Source organism: Ovis aries, chromosome 3 (assembly GCF_016772045.2).
Source record: "Ovis aries strain OAR_USU_Benz2616 breed Rambouillet chromosome 3, ARS-UI_Ramb_v3.0, whole genome shotgun sequence".
NCBI lineage: Eukaryota > Metazoa > Chordata > Mammalia > Artiodactyla > Bovidae > Ovis > Ovis aries.
Genome location: NC_056056.1, coordinates 191,248,083 through 191,267,322, shown reverse-complemented (window position 1 = coordinate 191,267,322; position 19,240 = coordinate 191,248,083). Strand labels below are relative to the sequence as shown.

Here is a 19,240-nt window from a genome sequence, read left to right as displayed (position 1 = left end):
ATTATACACATAATAAAATGTCTTGCTCCACCAGTAAAACCAGATGATTTGCAAAACTCCATTCCTCACATAAATGCGTCCAACTTTGTGCAACCCTATGGACTGTAGCCATCCAGGCTCCTCTGTCCATGGAATTCTCCAGGCAAGAATACTAGAGTGGGTTGCCATGCCCTTCTCCAGGAGATCTTCCCAAGCCAGGGATCAAATTGATGTCTCTTATGTCTCCTGCACTGGCAGGCAGGTTCTTTACTACTTAGCACCACCACATCATATAAATATATTATTACAAAGGTATACACATACAAATAGTTTCTATTCTATTCTTACCTTTATCTTTACCTAACATTATCTAAACATTGAAAAATTTACCTGTGAAATGATGTCTATCTAAATTTTCTCAGTTAGTTTTACTAATTCTTTTCTGCTATTTGCTCTGCTCTTTCTTTCCCCTTCTCCATCTCACTTGTTTCTTGATTTTACTGGGCAAAAATTAGTGATAATTTAGCCTCCTTTTTTGCTACATACAGTTTCACTTTCCCCTCTCACTCCTTCTTTTTTCTGCCATCACCCCTGGAAGATAGCCATAAGCCACGCTGGAGAGATGCCAGGGTGTCCTGATCTTGCACAGTTTGAGTGCCTCCGTGTATATCTCAGCGAGGCTTACCTAAGTCACCACTTACAATATTGAGTAGAAAGTGCAGGTTGGAATAGTCAGCATTTATAAGTCAGCTGGTTACATGATACAAAAATATATAGCCAACTTCAGAATTTATAGCAATAACATTTATGTATCGTGTTACTCCTAGAACAATCCAATTTATAAAGTGCCTATTGTGTATACATAAGGAACAATCATAAATCATTTACATTAAACAGTGTCAACTAGCAAAACATGACTTTCCCCCTAAATTCTGCACACTGAGATTAATGAGGTTTTTGAAAGGAAGCACACTAAAAAAAAAAAAGAAAGAAAGAAAGAAAGAAAAAAAACCCCAACCAACTCTGATTCATCTTAGGCAGATAACATATCCATATAAAGGAGCAGGTGTCTGTATTATGATTTAGAAGACCTATGGAACATCTCTGGAAAATATTAACCTTCTCTGAAGTAGAGAGCCGTCCATGAACTGAGCTAGAAATGTGGCAAGAAACCAAGTCCGTCATCAACCTCAAGCTTTCTTTTATTTCCTTCTCAGTAAAGAATGGAATTACAAAAAAAAAAAAAAAAAAAACAACAGAGAACAGTTTAGGCCCTATTTGACCAGTTGTCTGACATGTTTTCATCTACAGGCATTTTGAGAAAACCTGAGAAAGAGCATGTAGATTACTGCTTTGTCTCTTTCACTCCTAGTTGGAGAAAAATTCCTATCAGTGACGAAAGCAATCAAGAGTCCTAAAGTGAAAAGCAAATATGTATGCAGATTTTTCTCCCTCTGTTCACTCCCTGGCTTATCCCGTTCAGACAAGCAGTCTACAGAAGTCTATACTTTAGGGTCTTGAATTAAAACCCATTCCTTCTCTCTAAAAAGCCCTTCAAATAAATAATATGGAATGTTTTGACTGTTCACATCTATAAACGTATTTAATCTTACCTGAAACTTCATACTTACACAACTGAATTGGACATTATATAAGAAAAACACAATTTGAGTTTCTCTTGCAGGAATTTGCTTTTCTATTTTCTGTCTTTTGAAAGGATTACAGGAGTTATATTTCCTTCCTGCCTTAACTCACAACCTTAAAAACACCTATTGATTTGTTTTAGCCAAAATGGAAGAGTAACATTTTTATTAAATGTAAAAATGTTTATTTCTTTAGAAAAAAATTCATTTCTCCAAATCTATTAATGACTAATTTCCCTATATTAAAATAAAAACTGAATCTGAAAAAGAGACAAATGTATAGCCAGAAAATCTATAAACTAGTTTTCATTGAATGAACTACCTGCTGTTTCCTGTTCACAGATAATTGACATTGTGTAGATAGGTTGTAATCTAGAAAGCAAAGCAAAACAAAAACCATACAGGGAGAGAGAGTGGTAACTGATCTACAAGCTTCTGAATTGAAATAAGAACTGATGGTAAACTGAGGTTTCCAAGAGAAGGGTTTCAAAAATAACATGCTAATCTGGAAAGGCAGATACACTATGGCCTTTGTAGAAAGATTCTGAAAACTGGGCACCCTCCCAAACAGCTGTATTTCACTAGTATTAATTGGTAGGGGAAAATATAATGCATTTCTTCACGACTGAGAGTATTAAACTTAACAAGGAGCAGTGACAACTCACTTCAGTCATAAGCAGATTTCAGTTAAAAAGCATCCATTCATGAGGAAGGGTGTTCAAACTTCAGAGGGTTTTGCTTGTGTAAAGAGACAAAAGGGAAGACAGAGAACTTTTCTTCAGTTAACATGTTTATTCTCTAAAATTATCTGGTGATCTCGGAATTCTTTCCTATTTTTGATTCACTTGAGAAGAAAAACTCTTGTGCTCAGTGAAGCAATTTTAAAATCCCAGGCTAACCCCTTCTTCTTGTCAATACACTGAGAAAACTATGTAAAAATAAAGCATAATTATGTCTCCCATCTGGGTGGCTGCCACTGTAGTTCTCTGCATTCTAACAAGTTGTTTTCTTCCCAATATTAATGAAAAGTAGACAATGATTATGTAAGCATTTTTGAAGTACTGGTGCATCCTATGATTGACCTACCTATATTTTCCACCATTCCTCTCTAGATTTTTCTAATAAAATAAATTTTAAGGAAATAACTGACACTTCAACAAGATGTTCTTAAAAATATGACTAGAAAGAAAAGAAATCAGCAACTCAAAAAGGATTTGAGGTCAATTATCAAAAAAAATTTTTTTTCTTTACAAATTACTTTCATAGACCTGGTTAACATTTTTCAACTGAACTGCCTATACTGAAAGGATTTAGGATACATGTAAACAAAGACTCCCAAAACAATAAAAGTTGTTGATTCAACACTGAAAATGTTCCTTTTTCTCTAATGGAAACCTAACATTCCCAGTAGGGAGTTCTTAACTTGAGTAAAAGATTTTTCCTCTTCTCCTTAAACAAAATAATAGCGAAAGAAATAGCTTCAGGCTGATCTACTACATTCTCACTTTAGCTAATAAGAAAATATAACTTCTTTTCTATTTTTAACTTGATAACATCATTTAAACAAGTGGCTAAGGATGAGAAATGCTGAGCTGAAAGAAGCACAAGATGGAGTCAAGATTGCCGGGAGAAATATCAATAACCTCAGATATGCAGATGACACCATTCTTATGACAGAAAGTGAAGAGGAACTAGAAAGCCTCTTGATGAAAGTGAAAGAGGAGAGTGAAAAAGTTGGCTTTAAGCTCAACATTCAGAAAACAAAGATCATGGCATCTGGTCCCATCACTTCATGGCAAATAGATGGGGAAACAGTGCAAACAGTGTCAGACTTTATTTTGGGGGCTCCAAAATCACTGCAGATGGTGACTGCAGCCATGAAATTAAAAGACGCTTACTCCTTGGAAGGAAAGTTATGACCAATCTAGATAGCATATTCAAAAGCAGAGACATTACTTTGCCGACTAAGGTCCGTCTAGTCAAGACTATGGTTTTTCCAGTGGTCATGTATGGATGTGAGAGTTAGACTGTGAAGAAGGCTGAGTGCCGAAGAACTGATGCTTTTGAACTGTGGTGTTGGAGAAGACTCTTGAGAGTCCCTGGGACTGCAAGGAGATCTAACCAGTCCATTCTAAAGGAGATCAGTCCTGCGTGTTCTTTGGAAGGACTGATGTTAAAGCTGTAACTCCAATACTTTGGCCACCTCATGAGAAGAGTTGACTCACTGGAAAAGACTCTGATGCTGGGAGGGATTAGGGGCAGGAGGAGAAGGGGACGACAGAGGATGAGATGGCTGGATGGCATCACTGACTCCATGGACTTGAGTTTGAGTGAACTCCGGGAGTTGGTGATGGACGGGGAGGCCTGGAGTGCTGCGATGCATGGGGTCGCAAAGAGTTGGACATGACTGAGCAACTGAACTGAACTGAGTATATACAAAATGAGTAAATTTTGTTCCTTTATTCAGGACATGCCAGAAACGACAAATTTTCCTATAAGGCTATGGATATCAGTGTTGGGTTTTGAGGGGTACTTTGGTTCTAGAAGGTATTGATTCAATGTCATTTTCAGAATTTCTTAACCTGGAGTCTATATATTGCTTTTAAATCTATAGGTTTTTCGAATTATATGTAAAATTTCATGTAATTATATGAATTATATGTAAAATATACACACCATTGTGATTTTTCCTACAGCCAATCCTTTTTGACTACCTAGTACCCTCTTTCTGTGAACAGGACTCCATTTTCCTCTGTAATTCAACCTTACTGTCTAATTCATGGAAAATGATGAAGTTGACTCTATCTCCTCCTCCAAGAGAGATGCTGTTGTTGTTTAGAGGGTAAATCGTTTCTGACTCTGTAACCCCATGGACTGTAACCCAGCAGGCTCCTCTGTCCATGGGATTCTCCCAACAAGAATACTGGAGTGGTTGTCATTTCCTTCTCCAGGGGATCTTCCCAATCCAGGGATCGAACCCACAGCTCCTGCATTGGCAGGCAGATTCTTTACCCCTGAGCCACCAGGGAAGCCCAACAGAGACGCACAGGATTATTCTGTGATCTAACCAACGCAAATTAGTACAAACAGATTTTGATAGGTCTTCTGGGAAAGAGTCTTTCTTTTTCCTGTTCAATCTGAAGCCTGGGAGGATGTTATAGCTGCAGCTATGCTGCTGCCACCATCCTGCTACCAAATGAAGCCAGAGACTGGGGCTGCATGAGTGGAAGCTCAGAGACAGAGGGCAAATGAGTCTTGTTTACAGTATTTGAATCCAGAAGTTAGTTCTGTGCCTATATTTTCTTTCATTTTTCTAGGAAATACAATAATTTAATTATTTTTAACTATGAAAGTATGATAACATATCTATAAATAGATTTTCTATACTTTAATAAATAACACATACACACGCACATTCATACCATCTTACTCCACATGTTATTAGCATAGCTGACTTCTTCAACTTAAATGTTACTGGCCTTCTCTGACCTTTTCAACCTAAGGTAAATTCCCCTCTCTGTGTTCTTCATTCTGTTCATCCTACCTGTCATTAACCTCATTACCTATTTTCATATACCATTTATGTGCCATATACTAGTTCTAATTTTGGTACACAGGAATTCGGTCAGTTTTCCAGTCCTTTTCAGTCAAAGCTTGCACAGTGCAAGATTACTTTTTAGGAGCTAGAGACAGGGAGAGAAAAAAAAGAGAGACAGAGAGAGACAGACAGAATGAGAGAGACAGACAGACAGACAGTGAGGTAACAAGGGGAACAAGATTTTAAGAACTGAAGATTCAAGTAGAGAGCCATGTAGTAAGTTTCATCATTGATGGAACAAATCAAAATTCTGATTACATACATACAAGAAAATACATTTAAGCAAATATCTATAGCATAGATCAGGAGGAAAAGATTTTCACGCATTTTGATCTCCATTTCAACCAAACTTAGCTGACATAATTATGGAGCCCTTCAAAGTAACCGCTGGGGTTTAGCAGCACTTACCACTTCCTCTGAACTGGCTCTATAAATGCCAAGAGTGAGTATTTTAGATTAAATGAATAGATTAATAAACATCTTTGGAATATCCATTATTAAGGTTGATTTATGTTCTCTTGCCAGCAGTAATTCAAGAAAATGCCATGCTATTCAAAAAATACTGCACGTCATTCTCACTACTTTGCCAATGTTATGACACCATGCAAGTGTGACAATATCTATATTCTTTCACTGAACTAAGTATACACAAAAGCTGATAGATATTAAACCACTTTGAGTTTGCATGGGCATCAGCACAGGAGCCACTCATATTTATAACTCTGATAAATGGCCTTTCATTTGTAAATTTATAGTGTATCCATAATTTCTTAAGGGAACCAAGAGGTTCATTCAAAAAATTGCCACAACATTTATCTATCTAAAGATGATAGATATGGTTTATGAAATTAAATGCTTTTAAAAATTAAAATGATATTGCTAAGAAAAAGGACATGTTCTTTCCTGGTTTGCTCACATTTTTAGATGATCACAACTGCACTCTCAGCAGTTACACTATTTAATCTAAATAGAATATTAATATATTTATTAAATATGCCCAAATATATTGTTGTTAGGGTTGTGAGGCATCAGTATGAACTATTGGGCATCAAGTTCACTTAAATTTATTATTTTATTTTCTAATGCCATTCCTCTGCAGTAAGCTTATGAAATATATAAAGTATCACTAGAATATAATATTTCTTATTTATATTTAGTACTAATTACTAATTACTGTATTTAGTTTTTCAAGACTACTCCCAGCAAACTTCATGGCTTATTGTAAGCACAGACTATTAAAACTATAACAAATAAAATTACTTAAATAAAATGTATATTTGCCAAAACATCAATGTTAACTAAATAAGGAGTCCTATTTTTAATCCCAATATACACTTTGTTCAGTTGGAGAAATCAATGAAGGAGAAGATGAAAGATAACAATTAGCACTAAAGTAACCAATAAAAAAACAGAGTAGTCAAGGTTCTAAGTGCAAAAAGGCAATGTACCTCGTTACCACTGGTGATTCATTTGTCATTCATTTACTACCATGAGTAGGCAACACACACAAATCTTGGTGCTTTGGTTTTCTCTAGAGTCACTTGCTTCTTTTTAATCTATCCTATTATTATAGAATCTACCAGAGTGAACCTTAATTATTTGATTTGTTTATATGAACAGTAATCTCCAAATTGCAACTTTCTTGAGCATTAGCTCACCCACTGCAAAAAAAATGTTTCAAATGCTTGCAAAATTTCTATGCAACATATTTCTTACATATTGAGTGCTCTGTATTCTGCTTTAAAAACAGATAATAATCAAAATAAGAAAAAACAAACAGTTTACCTACCCCTGTGGCCCGCTAGCTCCTTGTTGGCAGGAACATCCTTATCATCATCTTTGGGTCACAGCTGGCCAGCACAGCACCTGAGATATAACGTATACCTGTAAATGTGTTTGAATCAATTAAATGATACAGTGGTGACTAGAATCCACTTGGATGGTATGAATTCAATAAACAACCAATCTACCTACCTAACCTTTTCTTCTATATCCTATATTATTAAAATTTCAATATATAAGAACATTATGAGTATATGAGCAGTATATATTATTAAAGTAGCAGAGCATATGAGCATACATACTTCATATATATACATATATATGTACATATGTATGAATGTATGTATCCCTGAGAGCTGGACTATAAAGAAGACGGAGTGCCAAAGAATTGATGCTTTTGAACTGTGGTGCTGGAGAAGATTCTTGAGAATCCCATGGACTGCAAATAGATCAAACCAGTCAATCCCAAAAGAAATCAGTCCTGAATATTCACTGGAATGACTGATACTGAAGCTGAAGTTCCAATACTTTGGCCACCTGATGTAAAGAACTGACTCACTGGAAAAGACTCTGAGACTGGGAAAGACTGAGGACAGAAGGAGAAGAGGGTATCAGAGGATGAGACGATTGAATGGCACCACAAATTCAATGGACATAAACTTGGGCAAACTCTAGGAGATGATGAGGGACACAGAAGCCTGACATGCTGTAGTCCATGGGGTCACAAAGAGTTGGACACAACTTGGTGACTGAACAACAGCAACAACATATATTCTTACGGCTTCCAGGGTGGCTCAGTGGTTAAAGAATCCGCCTGCCAGGTAGGCAGACACAGGAGACTCGGGTTCGATCCCTTGGTCAGGAAGATCCCCTGGAGGAGGAAATGGCAACCCACGCCAATATTCTTGCCTGTAAAATCCCATTGACAGAGAAGCCTGATGAGCTATGGTCCATGGGGCTACAAACAGTCAGACATGACGGAGTGACTAAAAAAGTGAAAGTGAAAGTCGCTCAGCCCTGTCTGACTTGTTGCAACCCCATGGACTGTAGCCTGCCAGGCTCCTCTGTCCATGGAATTCTCCAGGCAAGAATACTGGCATGGGTAAGCTGTTCCCTTCTCCAGGGGATCTTCCCAATCCAGGAATCACACCCAAGTCTCCTTTATTGCAGGCAGATTCTTTACCGTTTGAGTCACCAGGGAAATTATGCATGCATATATTCGTATACATTTGAAAGATAACTTTATCCTGAAAACTCAATTCTCAAAAATAATTGTTTCTAAATGCTTTCTTGTTGTTGTTTAGTTGCTAAGTCTCATCCGACTCTTTTGTGACCCCATGGACTATAGCCTGCCAGTCTCCTCTGTTCTGGGATCTCCCAGGCAAAAATACTCGAGTGGCTTGCCATTTCCTCCTCCAGGGGATCTTCTCAACCCAGGGATTGAAACGGAGTCTCCTGTGACTTCTGCATTGACAGGTGGATTTTTTACCACGAGTCACCAGGGAAGCCTCTTCTAAATGCTTATTCCATTATACATTCTTCTTGTCTCTGGTTTCAGTGGAGGCCATACAACCCAGTGTTTGAGATCATGTACACCAGAGTTATGCTGACACATGTTCCAACAACACAAGAGAAGACTCTACACATGGACATCACCAGATGGTCAACATCGAAATCAGATTGATTATATTCTTTACAGCCAAAGAAGGAAAAGCTCTATACAGTCAGCAAAAACAAGACCAGGAGCTGACTGTGGCTCAGATCATGAACTCCTTATTGCCAAATTCAGACTTAAATTGGAGAAAGAAGGGAAAACCACTACACCATTCAATTATGACCTAAATCAAATCCCTATCGATTATACAGTGGAAGTGAGAAATAGATTTAAGGGACTAGATCTGATAGACAGAGTGCCTGATGAACTATGGATGGAGGTTCATGACATTGTACAGGAGACAGGGATTAAGGCTATCCTCAAGAAAAATAAATGCAAAAAAGCAAAATAGCTGTCTGAGGAGGCCTTACAAATAGCTGTGAAAAGAAAAGAAGCAAAGAGCAAAGCAGAAAAGGAAAGACATAAGCATCTGAATGCAGAGTTGAATAGCAAGGAGAGATAAGAATGCCTTCCTCAGTGATCAGTGCAAAGGAATAGAGGAAAACAATAGAATGGGAAAGACTAGAGATTTCTTCAAGAAAATCAGAGATACCAAGGGAACATTTCATGCAAAGATGGGCTCAATAAAGGACAGAAATGGATCTAACAGAGGCAGAAGATATTAAGAAGAGGTGGCAAGAATACACTTAAGAACTGTACAAAAAAGAGCTTCACAAACAAGATAATCACGATGGTGTGATCACTCACCTAGAGCCAGACATCCTGGAATGTGAAGTCAAGTGGGCCTTAGGAAGCACCACTATGAACAAAGCTACTGGAGATGATGGAATTCCAGTTGAGCTATTTCAAATCCTAAAAGATGACGCTGTAGAAGTGCTGCACTCAATATGCCAACAAATCTGGAAAACTCAGCAGTGGCCACAGGACTGGAAAAGGTCAATTTTCATTCCAATCCCAAGAAAAGCAATGCCAAAGATGCTAAAACTACCACACAACCGCACTCATCTCACATGCTAGTAAAGTAATGCTCACAATTCTCCCAGCCAGGCATCAGCAATATGTGAACCATGAACTTCCATATGTTCAAGATGGATTTAGAAAAGGCAGAGGAATCAGAGATCAAATTGCCAACATCCGCTGGATCACTGAAAAAGCAAGAAAGTTCTAGAAAAACATCTACTTCTGCTTTATTGACTATGTCAAAGGCTTTGACTGCGTGGATCACAACAAACTGTTGAAAATTCTGAAAGAGATGGGAATACCTGACCACCTGACCTGCCTCTTGAGAAATCTGTATGCAGGTCAGGAAACACAGTTAGAACTGGACATGGAACAACAGACTGGTTCCAAATAGGAAAAGGAGTCCGTCAAGGTTGTATATTGTCACCCTGCTTATTTAAATTTTATGCAGAGTACATCATGAGAAACACCGAACTGGATGAAGCACAAGATGGAATCAAGATTGACAAGAGAAATATCAATAACCTCAGATATGCAGATGACACCACCCTTATGGCAGAAAGGGAAGAAGAACTAAAGAGCCTCTTGATGAAAGTGAAAGAGGAAAGTGAAAAAGTTGGTTTAAAGCTCAACATTCAGAAAACTAAGATCATGGCATCCTGTCCCATCACTTCATGACAAACAGATGGAGAAATATTGGAAAAAGTGTCAGACTTTATTTTTTTGGGCTCCAAAATCACTGCAGATGGTGACTGCAGCCATGAAATTAAAAGACGCTTACACCTTGGGAGAAAAGTTATGACCAATTTAGATAGCATATTAAAAAGCAGAGACGTTACTTTGCGAACAAAGGTCCATCTAGTCAAGGCTATGGTTTTTCCTCTGGTCATGTATGGATGTGAAAGTTGGATTATAAAGAAAGCCAACCATGGAAGAATCGATGCTTTTGAACTGTGGTGTTGGAGAAGACTCTTGAGAGTCCCTTGGACTGCAAGGAGATCCAACCAGTGCCTCCTAAAGGAGATCATTCCTGAATATTCATTGGAAGGACTGATGTTGAAGCTGAGACTCCAATACTTTGGCCACCTGATGCAAAGAGCTCACTCATTTGAGGAAACCCTGATGCTGGGAAAGACGGAATGGGAGAGGACAAGGGGAGGAGAGAGGTTGAGATGGTTGAATGGCATCACTGACTCAATGGACATCAGTTTGAGTAAATTCAGGGAGTTGGTGATGGACAAGGAGGCCTGCTGTGCTGCAGTCCATGGTGTCACAAATAGTCGGACACAACTGAGTGACTGAACTGCAACTGACACCTGTTCAAATCTTGTTTCCACCATTGACTGTTTACAACGTTTTTGATAAGGCACTCATCTTTCTAAGTCCCAGTTTGCCTTTAAAACAAAGACAATGTTAGTGACTTTTTAATGAGATTCAAAGAATCAAAAGAAACTATGTATACACACTGCCTGACACACAGTGAGCCCTCAAGAAGTAACTATAAAGTACTATTTGTATTCTTTCTTCCTCCCCGCCCCGCCCCACCCACCCCAGCCCTTATAAACAGCTAACCTCACCCACAGAGAGGGCCTTTGCCTTTGGCTATTAGGGAAGTGATCTCTCAGTGCAGTTCAGTTGCTCAGTCGTGTCCGACTCTTTGCGACCCCATGAATCGCAGCACGCCAGGCCTCCCTGTCCATCACCAGCTCCCGGAGTTCACTCAGACTCACATCCATCGAGTCAGTGATGCCCTCAAGCCATCTCATCTTCTGTCGTCCCCTTCTTCTCCTGCCCCCAATCCCTCCCAGCATCAGAGTCCTTTCCAATGAGTCAACTCTTCACATGAGGTGGCCAAAGTACTGGAGTTTCAGCTTTAGCATCATTCCTTCTAAAGAACATCCAGGACTGATCTCCTTCAGAATGGACTGGTTGGATCTCCTTGCAGTCCAAGGGACTCTCAAGAGTCTTCTCCAACACCACAGTTCAAAAGCATCAATTCTTCAGCACTCAGCTTTCTTCACAGTCCAACTCTCACATCCACACATGACTACTGGAAAAACCATAGCCTTGACTAGATGGACCTTAGTCGGCAAAGTAATGTCTCTGCTTTTGAATATGCTCTCTAGGTTGGTCATAACTTTTCTTCCAAGGAGTAAGTGTCTTTTAATTTCATGGCTGCAGTCACCATCTGCAGTGATTTTGGAGCCCCCCAAAATAAAGTATGACACTGTTTCCACTGTTTCCCCATCTATTTGCCATGAAGTGATGGGACCAGATGCCATGATCTTTGTTTTCTGAATGTTGAGCTTTAAGCCAACTTTTTCATTCTCCTCTTTCATTTTCATCAAGAGGATTTTTAGTTCTTTACTTTCTGCCATAAGGGTGGTGTCATCTGCATATCCGAGGTTATTGATATTTCTCCCGGCAATCTTGATTCCAGCTTGTGTTTCTTCCAGCCCAGCATTTCTCATGATGTACTCTGCATATAAGTTCAATAAGCAGGGTGACAATATACAGCCTTGATGTACTCCTTTTCCTATTTGGAACCAGTCTGTTGTTTCATGTCCAGTTCTAACTGTGCTTCCTGACCTGCATATAGGTTTCTCAAGAGGCAGGTCAGGTGGTCTGGTATGCCCATCTCTTGAAGAATTGTCCATAGTTTATTGTGATCCACACAGTCAAAGCCTTTGGCATAGTCAATAAAGCAGAAATAGATGTTTTTCTGGAACTCTCTTGCTGTTTCCATGATCCAACCGATGTTGGCAATTTGATCTCTGGTTTCTCTGCCTTTTCTAAAACCAGCTTGAAGAAATGTCATGTAGGACAGGAATATCTTTTTTTGCCTGAAGGATTTGGCCATGGGGCCTCTCAGGTGGATCTATTGGTAAAGAACCTGCCTGCCAATGCAGGAGACCCAAGAAACACAGGTTTGATTCCTGAGTCAGGAATATCCCCTGGAGGAAGAAATGACAACCCACTCTAGCATTCTTACCTGGAAAATTCCATGCACAGAGGAGCCTGGTGAGCTTTAGTCCATGGGGTCACAAAGAGTGAAACACAACTGAATGACTAAGCACAAAATAGTCTAATAGTGTGATTCTATGATAGGAGTCGTCGGTCATGTGGTATCAATTTTGCCTCCAAAATACTTTCAGATTGAAGGTATTAGCCCAGCACTGATGTCCATAGACTATCAGCCCCACGAGAGGTATGTGATCAAGTCCCAGTAAAACCTCTGGACTCCAAAGGCTCAAAGAGTTTCTCTACTCGGCAATGTTCCATGCATACTGTCACGTGTCAATGCTGTGAGAGTAATACATCCCACCTCCAGAGGGGAGGACAATGAAAGCTCTGTGGATGGGTTCTTCTAGCCTCAGATTCAGCATTTATATACTGCTTTTCCTTGGCTGTATCTTTTCCCTATAATAAGCTGTAACCATGACTATAACAGCTTTCACTGAGTTCTGTGAGTACTTCCAGAGAGTTTTCAAACCTGAGTGTAGTTTTGGAAAATCCTCAAACGTGCATTTGGTGTCAAAAATGAGGGTGGTCCTGTGTGGAGGACTCCTTGGAACTCTGTAGTTGACTAAATGTACAGTTGGTTAAACTCTCACATTTTCTTTCTTTAGATCTAGAAAGCCCCAAAGCTTTGAAAGATATCTTATTTTACTACTCAAGTAAACTTAACAAAACCCCCATTTAACAGTGAAAATCACTTTAAATTGATGGAGTTTATGTATAGATGGTATGTTGGTTTATTTTTCCATGTATAAACAATAAAATCCTACTCCAGTAATAGACAGAGAAATATTCTGTTTGTTTTAGTTACATAAACAGCAATACTATTTAGAAATAAATGAGTCCCATACCAGTAAAATTTCTAAAGATCAGTAATAGTAGCTCTGTTAAGTTCAGATACTAGAAAGTTAACTTAAGAGGTACACTGGTTTTCAAACAAAATATTAATTAAATCACATGCTCCTTTTGCATCTCCTAAACACAGTACCCTAGAGGCTATTTACAAACTTTTTTTTCCCCCAAAATATCAGTTTGGTAGGCAGAATTTTTAAATGGTCCCCAAATTCCCCTCAACTTGTGAACACATTTCTTGGCACCATATCCAGAACTGTGAATATGATGGGTCTTATTACCATGAATAGGTTGTATTATATAACACCGTTGGCTGTAAAACAGGGAGATTATCTGCATGGGTCTAACCTAGTCACATAAATCTTCTGAATCTTGGTCTAGAGGGACCTCCCTGGTAGTCCAGTGGTTACAAACCCACCTTCCAGTGCAGGGGACATGGGTTTGATTCCTGATCAGGGAATGAAGATCCCACATGCTATGGGGCAACGAAGCCCATGCATACCACAGCTAGAGAAGTCTGCCTGCTGCAACTAGAGAGTCTCGCGTCTCTGCGGCAGGAACAGGATTCTGCATGTGTTCTATTGACTGCTCTTTAGTCTTTCACTCTGAAAACAGAATCAGTTATGTGCTGGGTTTCATTAACCATATAAATCCCAGTTACCATTACCAATACTGAAAAGTCACAGACGCACTCCGAATAAGAAACCCCAAAAAAAGGTACTATGTCATATTCTACAGACTGAATATTCGTGTCCTTCCCAAAATTCATAAGGTGAAACCTAATATCCAGTGTAACAGTACTAGAAGTCGGGCTTCAGGGAGGTGCTTAGTTCATGAGAGTAGAACCGTCATGAATGGGATTAGTAATCTTATCGAAGATACCCCGAAGAGCTCCCCATCTGTCTCCTTCCACCAGATGAGGGCACAATGAAAAGAGAAACACTTAAGAAGCAGGCTCTCACCAGAAATTAACTGTGCTGGCGCCGTAATCATGGGCTTCCCAACCTCCAAAGTATGAGAAATAAATTTCTGTTGTGGTAAGCCACCCAGTTTATGATATTTTCGTTATAGCACCCCATATGGACTAAGACAAAAATGTATACATTGTCTTTTCAATAGATCATTTGGAAAACTCAACCCTCTATCTCCTATATGGAAGGTGTTGAGAAGGTAACTCTTAAATATGCTGTGAATTATCTCCAAATTTTCTTGGGCCATTTTAAGGGTAGGAGTAGGCAGTGACTGTACCTTCTTAAGGCTTATGTGGGAAACCAACATATGTTCAGTGCAGAAGACACAGAATCTCTAAGTATCTGAAGTGAGATTGGGGGTCACTTAAAAAGACTCTCAGAGTCTTCGTAAAACATGCTACTACGATTGCTCCCTGTCTCATTCCCTTTTTATTCATTTACTATAATGCTACCACATTATTTTTCATAAAACACAAATCTCAGGTTGTACCTTTACTGAAAATGAACAATTTCAATTGTCTTCAAGATAAAGGCATTAGTTCACGAATACATTAAATATTTTAGGGTTTCTCTGGTGGCTCAGACAGTAAAGAATCTGCCTGCAATGCAGGAGACCTGGGTTCAATTCCTGAGTTGGGAAGATCCCCTAGAGGAGGGTACGGCTACCCACTCCAGTATTCTTGCCTGGAAAATCACATGGACAGCCTGGCAGGCTGCAGTCCATGGGGTTGCAAAGTGTTAGACATGACTGAGCATCTGAGCACTCACTCAGAGATTATGAATGGTTAGGTCCTCTTCGGAGAAGAGGTTAGGTCCTCTTAGACCTAATCCTTTCTGTGTAGCAGAATCTACAGAATATATACCCCATGGAGGGAGAGTGTTCTAAATTGAGAGCAGGAATCAGGCTTAGAAGTGAGGACTAACCTGTGCTACCCACATATCTTAGGTCTGCTGTGTACTGCTCCTTTCTCTCGAATCCTCTACCTCAGTTATGAGTTCCTGGGCACTCAGCCCAGAGGTGACCCTCCAGACTGCAACCTGGGAGATCAGATACTAGTTAGAATATAGGGGCTGTTAATCAGCTTACTTAGTGAGACCACAATCTTGAATGAGAGAATTTGAAAGTGAAAAGCAGTTTCAAGATTTTCAAAACATTTCCAATGAAAATGCAAAAGCGAAATGTAGATGCTAAGGAAAGAGAGACAGCATGGGAACTCTCGTGTATCTAGAGAGGGATGGAAGAGACATCATGAGCAAGGAGAGAGACAGAGCTCAGAGAGGGGCCAGGCTCTCCTGTGTCATGGTATGTAACCTATAAGGAGGTGGGGCTGGAGAATATCAGCTGGACAAAAGGCACCCAGGGGTCTGTGGGCTGTCAGTCCTCTAACACAGACATTACTTGCTGGGGAGGGGACAGCAGTGGACACAAGCCTCTCAGGGAATCCCTCTTGTAAGTCTTACAGCCATCGAACCTGGTGAGGGAGAAATGAAAAAACAGAGGCTGTAGGAGCGAGGAGCCTCAAAATGCCTGTGCTGTGCTCCATCTCCCCCAGTCCCAACACACACGCTCACAAGCACAACACAGAGGAGGATGGGGAAAGGAAGAGGAACCTCAAGTTGAAGGCCACGGGAGGCCCGCAGCAGCTGCTCCGGCTCATATCCAGGTGGGGCTAATTGCATCAGCAAGGCCAGAGGCCCACAGTGGCCGAGGGAAGATGCCAAGAAGGATACAGGGGACAACGCCAGGGCCAGCAGGCCATACATGTGACCATGTGATGCTCCACACTCCCGTACCAGCTGCAATGATCCGCAAATTCCCCAAGGATTTGTCACTGCGTTTTTAGTGGAGCTGGAGTGGGATGGCAGGGGAAGGCACAGATGTGAGCAGTCATCCTTCTTGGGGTCATGTTAGTACAGGGTTTCCATCTGAGAGGAATGTGGCCTTACATTTTATATCCACGGTGCCCCTCTCACCCTACCCCACTCCTGGGCCTGGACAGGGAAACAAAGAAACAAATTAACAAACATGATTTGATAGTAAAGACACTGAGTGATTTCATGCTATTCCATGTTGGCTTTTTATTACCTTTCAATCTGCACAGTAGGGTTGGGACTCAGGAGCAAGAATACATTATGAGAACAGCTCCATTCTCTTTGTATATTAGAGTAGAAATGATAAATTTTGACCCACTTAGATGTGTCCCAAAATTATTACAATACCATATCATATTATTTTCCTATTTGTATGTCAGTTGCTCAGTCATGTCTGACTCTTTGCTACCCCATGTACTGTAGATCTCTTGGCTCCTCTATCCATGGAAATCTTTAGGCAAGAACACTGGAGTGGGTTGCCATTCCCTTCTCCAGGGGATTTTTCCCAACCCAGGGATCCAACTGAGGTCTCCTGCATTGCAGGTAGATTCTCTACTATCTGAGCCACCAGGGAAGCCCATTTCCTTATCTAAATTACTCAAATTGCCATAGAAATCTTTTTTTCTTTATACCTTCTCAAAGCAAATCCACTTCTTCACATACTGTTGAAAGTTACATGTTAACTCACTCAACAAACAAAGCAACCAAGAACATCACTTTTTTAAGGGTTGGTAAGAAAGATGACCACTTATACTCCCCTGCCAGCCCCGAGCATCTTTCCCAGTATCCTTTCAAGAACTCTGCCAAAAAGACACATGATCTAAAATCTTAAATTGCTATAAATCTGAAATACTAGCATAATTTCCATCACTTAGACCCTTAAAATCTGTTTTCTTTGTGGTTCCTTCTAAAATTTCAAGAACTTTCACATGTTCCATTTAATAACTCCATAGGTAGGTGCATGCTAAGTCAGTTTAGTCGTGTTTGACTCTTTGTGGACTGTAGATCGCCAGGCTCCTCTGTCCATGGGATTCTTCAGGCAAGGATACTGGAGTGGGTTGCCATATCCTACTCGAGGATCTTTCAGACCCAGGGATAAAACTCGAGTCTCCTGCAGCTCCTGTGCTGCAGGTGGACTCTTTACCACTGAGCCACTGGGAAGCCCAGCTCCATAGGACTTGGTAGCAGCACTGTGCTGGCACAGGCACTGTACTAGCAACTACAAGTAGAGTCTGGAGGCTTTACGTCCATCTCTATCTGCTAGCTGAGTGTTCTGGAACAAGTCACCTGATCTTTCGGGGTACTTTATCCATCACGTTAAAGGGTGGCCTACACAATTCCCAGAGTCCCACCCTTCTCTAAAATTTCCACCACAGGTAGATGGTGACTTCTCATGCTATCTTATCAACCTTTCTAATTCATGAACGTAATCACAAACAACGTTAACTGATTTGCCGAACACAGTAGGAGAACTGGTAGTATGAGGAGCAAGACATAAGAACTTACAAGAAGACTTGGATGATTCACAGTAATCATAATCAAACACTGATCATTTGTAGTAGTTCCTATGAGCAGACAATATACAGCCTTCAGGTATTCTTTTCCCAATTTGGAACCAGTCTGTTGTTCCATGTCTAGTTCTAAGTGTTGCTTCCTGACCTGCATACAGACTTCTCAAGAGGCAGGTCAGGTGGTCTGGTATGCCCATCTCTTTCAGAATTTTCCACAGTTTGTTGTGTTCCACACAGTCCAATGCTTTGGCATAATCAATAAAGCAGAAATAGATGTGTTTCTGGAACTCTCTTTTTCAATGATCCAGCAGATATTGGCAATTTGATCTCTGGTTCCTCTGTCTTTTCTAAATCCAGCTTGAACATCTGGAAATTCATGGTTCATGTACTATTGAAGCCTGGCTTGAAGAATTTTGAGCATTACTTTACTAGCATGTGAGATGAGTGCAACTGTGCAGTAGTTTGAGCATTCTTTGGCATTGCCTTTCTTTGGGATTGTGATGAAAACTGACCTTTTCCAGTCCTGTGGCCACTGCTGAGTTTTCCAGATTTGTTGGCATATTGAGTGCAGCACTTTTATAGCATCATCATTTAGGATTTGAAATAGCTCAACTGGAATTCCATCACCTCCACTAGCTTTGTTCATAGTGATGCTTCCTAAGGCCCACTTGACTTCACATTCCAGGATGTCTGGCTTAGATGAGTGATCACACCATTGCGATTATCTGGATCATGAAGATCTTTTTTGTATAGTTCTGTGTACTGAGCAACTGAACTGAAAAAACAGACACTGTGCTAAGTGCTTTACATGTTATTTTTATTATTCAGGCACGATGTCATGTTTGACTCTTTGCCACCCCATGGACAGCAGCACGCCAGGCTTCCTTGTCCTTCACTATTTCCCAGAGTCTGCTCAAACTCATGTCCATTGAGTCAGTGATGCCATCCAAACATCTCCTCCTCTGTCTGACCCTTCTCCTCCTGCCCTCAATCATTCCCAGCATTAGGGACTTTTCCAATGATTCAGCTCTTCCCATCAGGTAGCCAAAGTATTAGAGCTTCAGCTTTAGCATCAGTCCTTTCAATGAATATCCAGGGTTGATTTCCTTTAGGATTGACTGGTTTGATCTCCTTGCAGTCCAAGGGACTCTCAAGAATCTTCCCCAGTTCCATGGTTCAAAAGCATCAATTCTTTGATGCTCAGCCTTCTTTATGGTCCAACTCTCACATCCGTACATGACTACTGGAAAAACCATAGCTTTTGACTATATGAACCTTTGTTGGCAAAGTGATATCTCTACTTTTTAATACTCTGTCTAGGTTTGTCATAGCGTTCCTTCCAAGGAGCAAGTGTCTTTTAATTTATTACATGTCATATCTGGCTTAATTCTTACAACAGCTCTATGGGACGGGTATGCTTATTATACGTATTTTACAGA

The 19,240-nt window shown here is 40.1% G+C and overlaps 1 protein-coding gene across 4 annotated transcripts in view; it reads right to left on the bottom strand.

Annotated features, from left to right (window-relative positions):
• Nucleotides 1-19,240, bottom strand: part of SOX5 (SRY-box transcription factor 5) — a 1,147,842-nt gene that overhangs the window by 930,919 nt on the left and 197,683 nt on the right. For all 4 annotated transcript variants that reach the window (XM_042247392.2, XM_042247394.2, XM_042247393.2 and 1 more), the window contains exon 3: nucleotides 7,010-7,086. The gene's annotated coding sequence lies outside the window, so the exon portion shown is untranslated. The remainder of the gene's footprint in view (nucleotides 1-7,009; nucleotides 7,087-19,240) is intronic.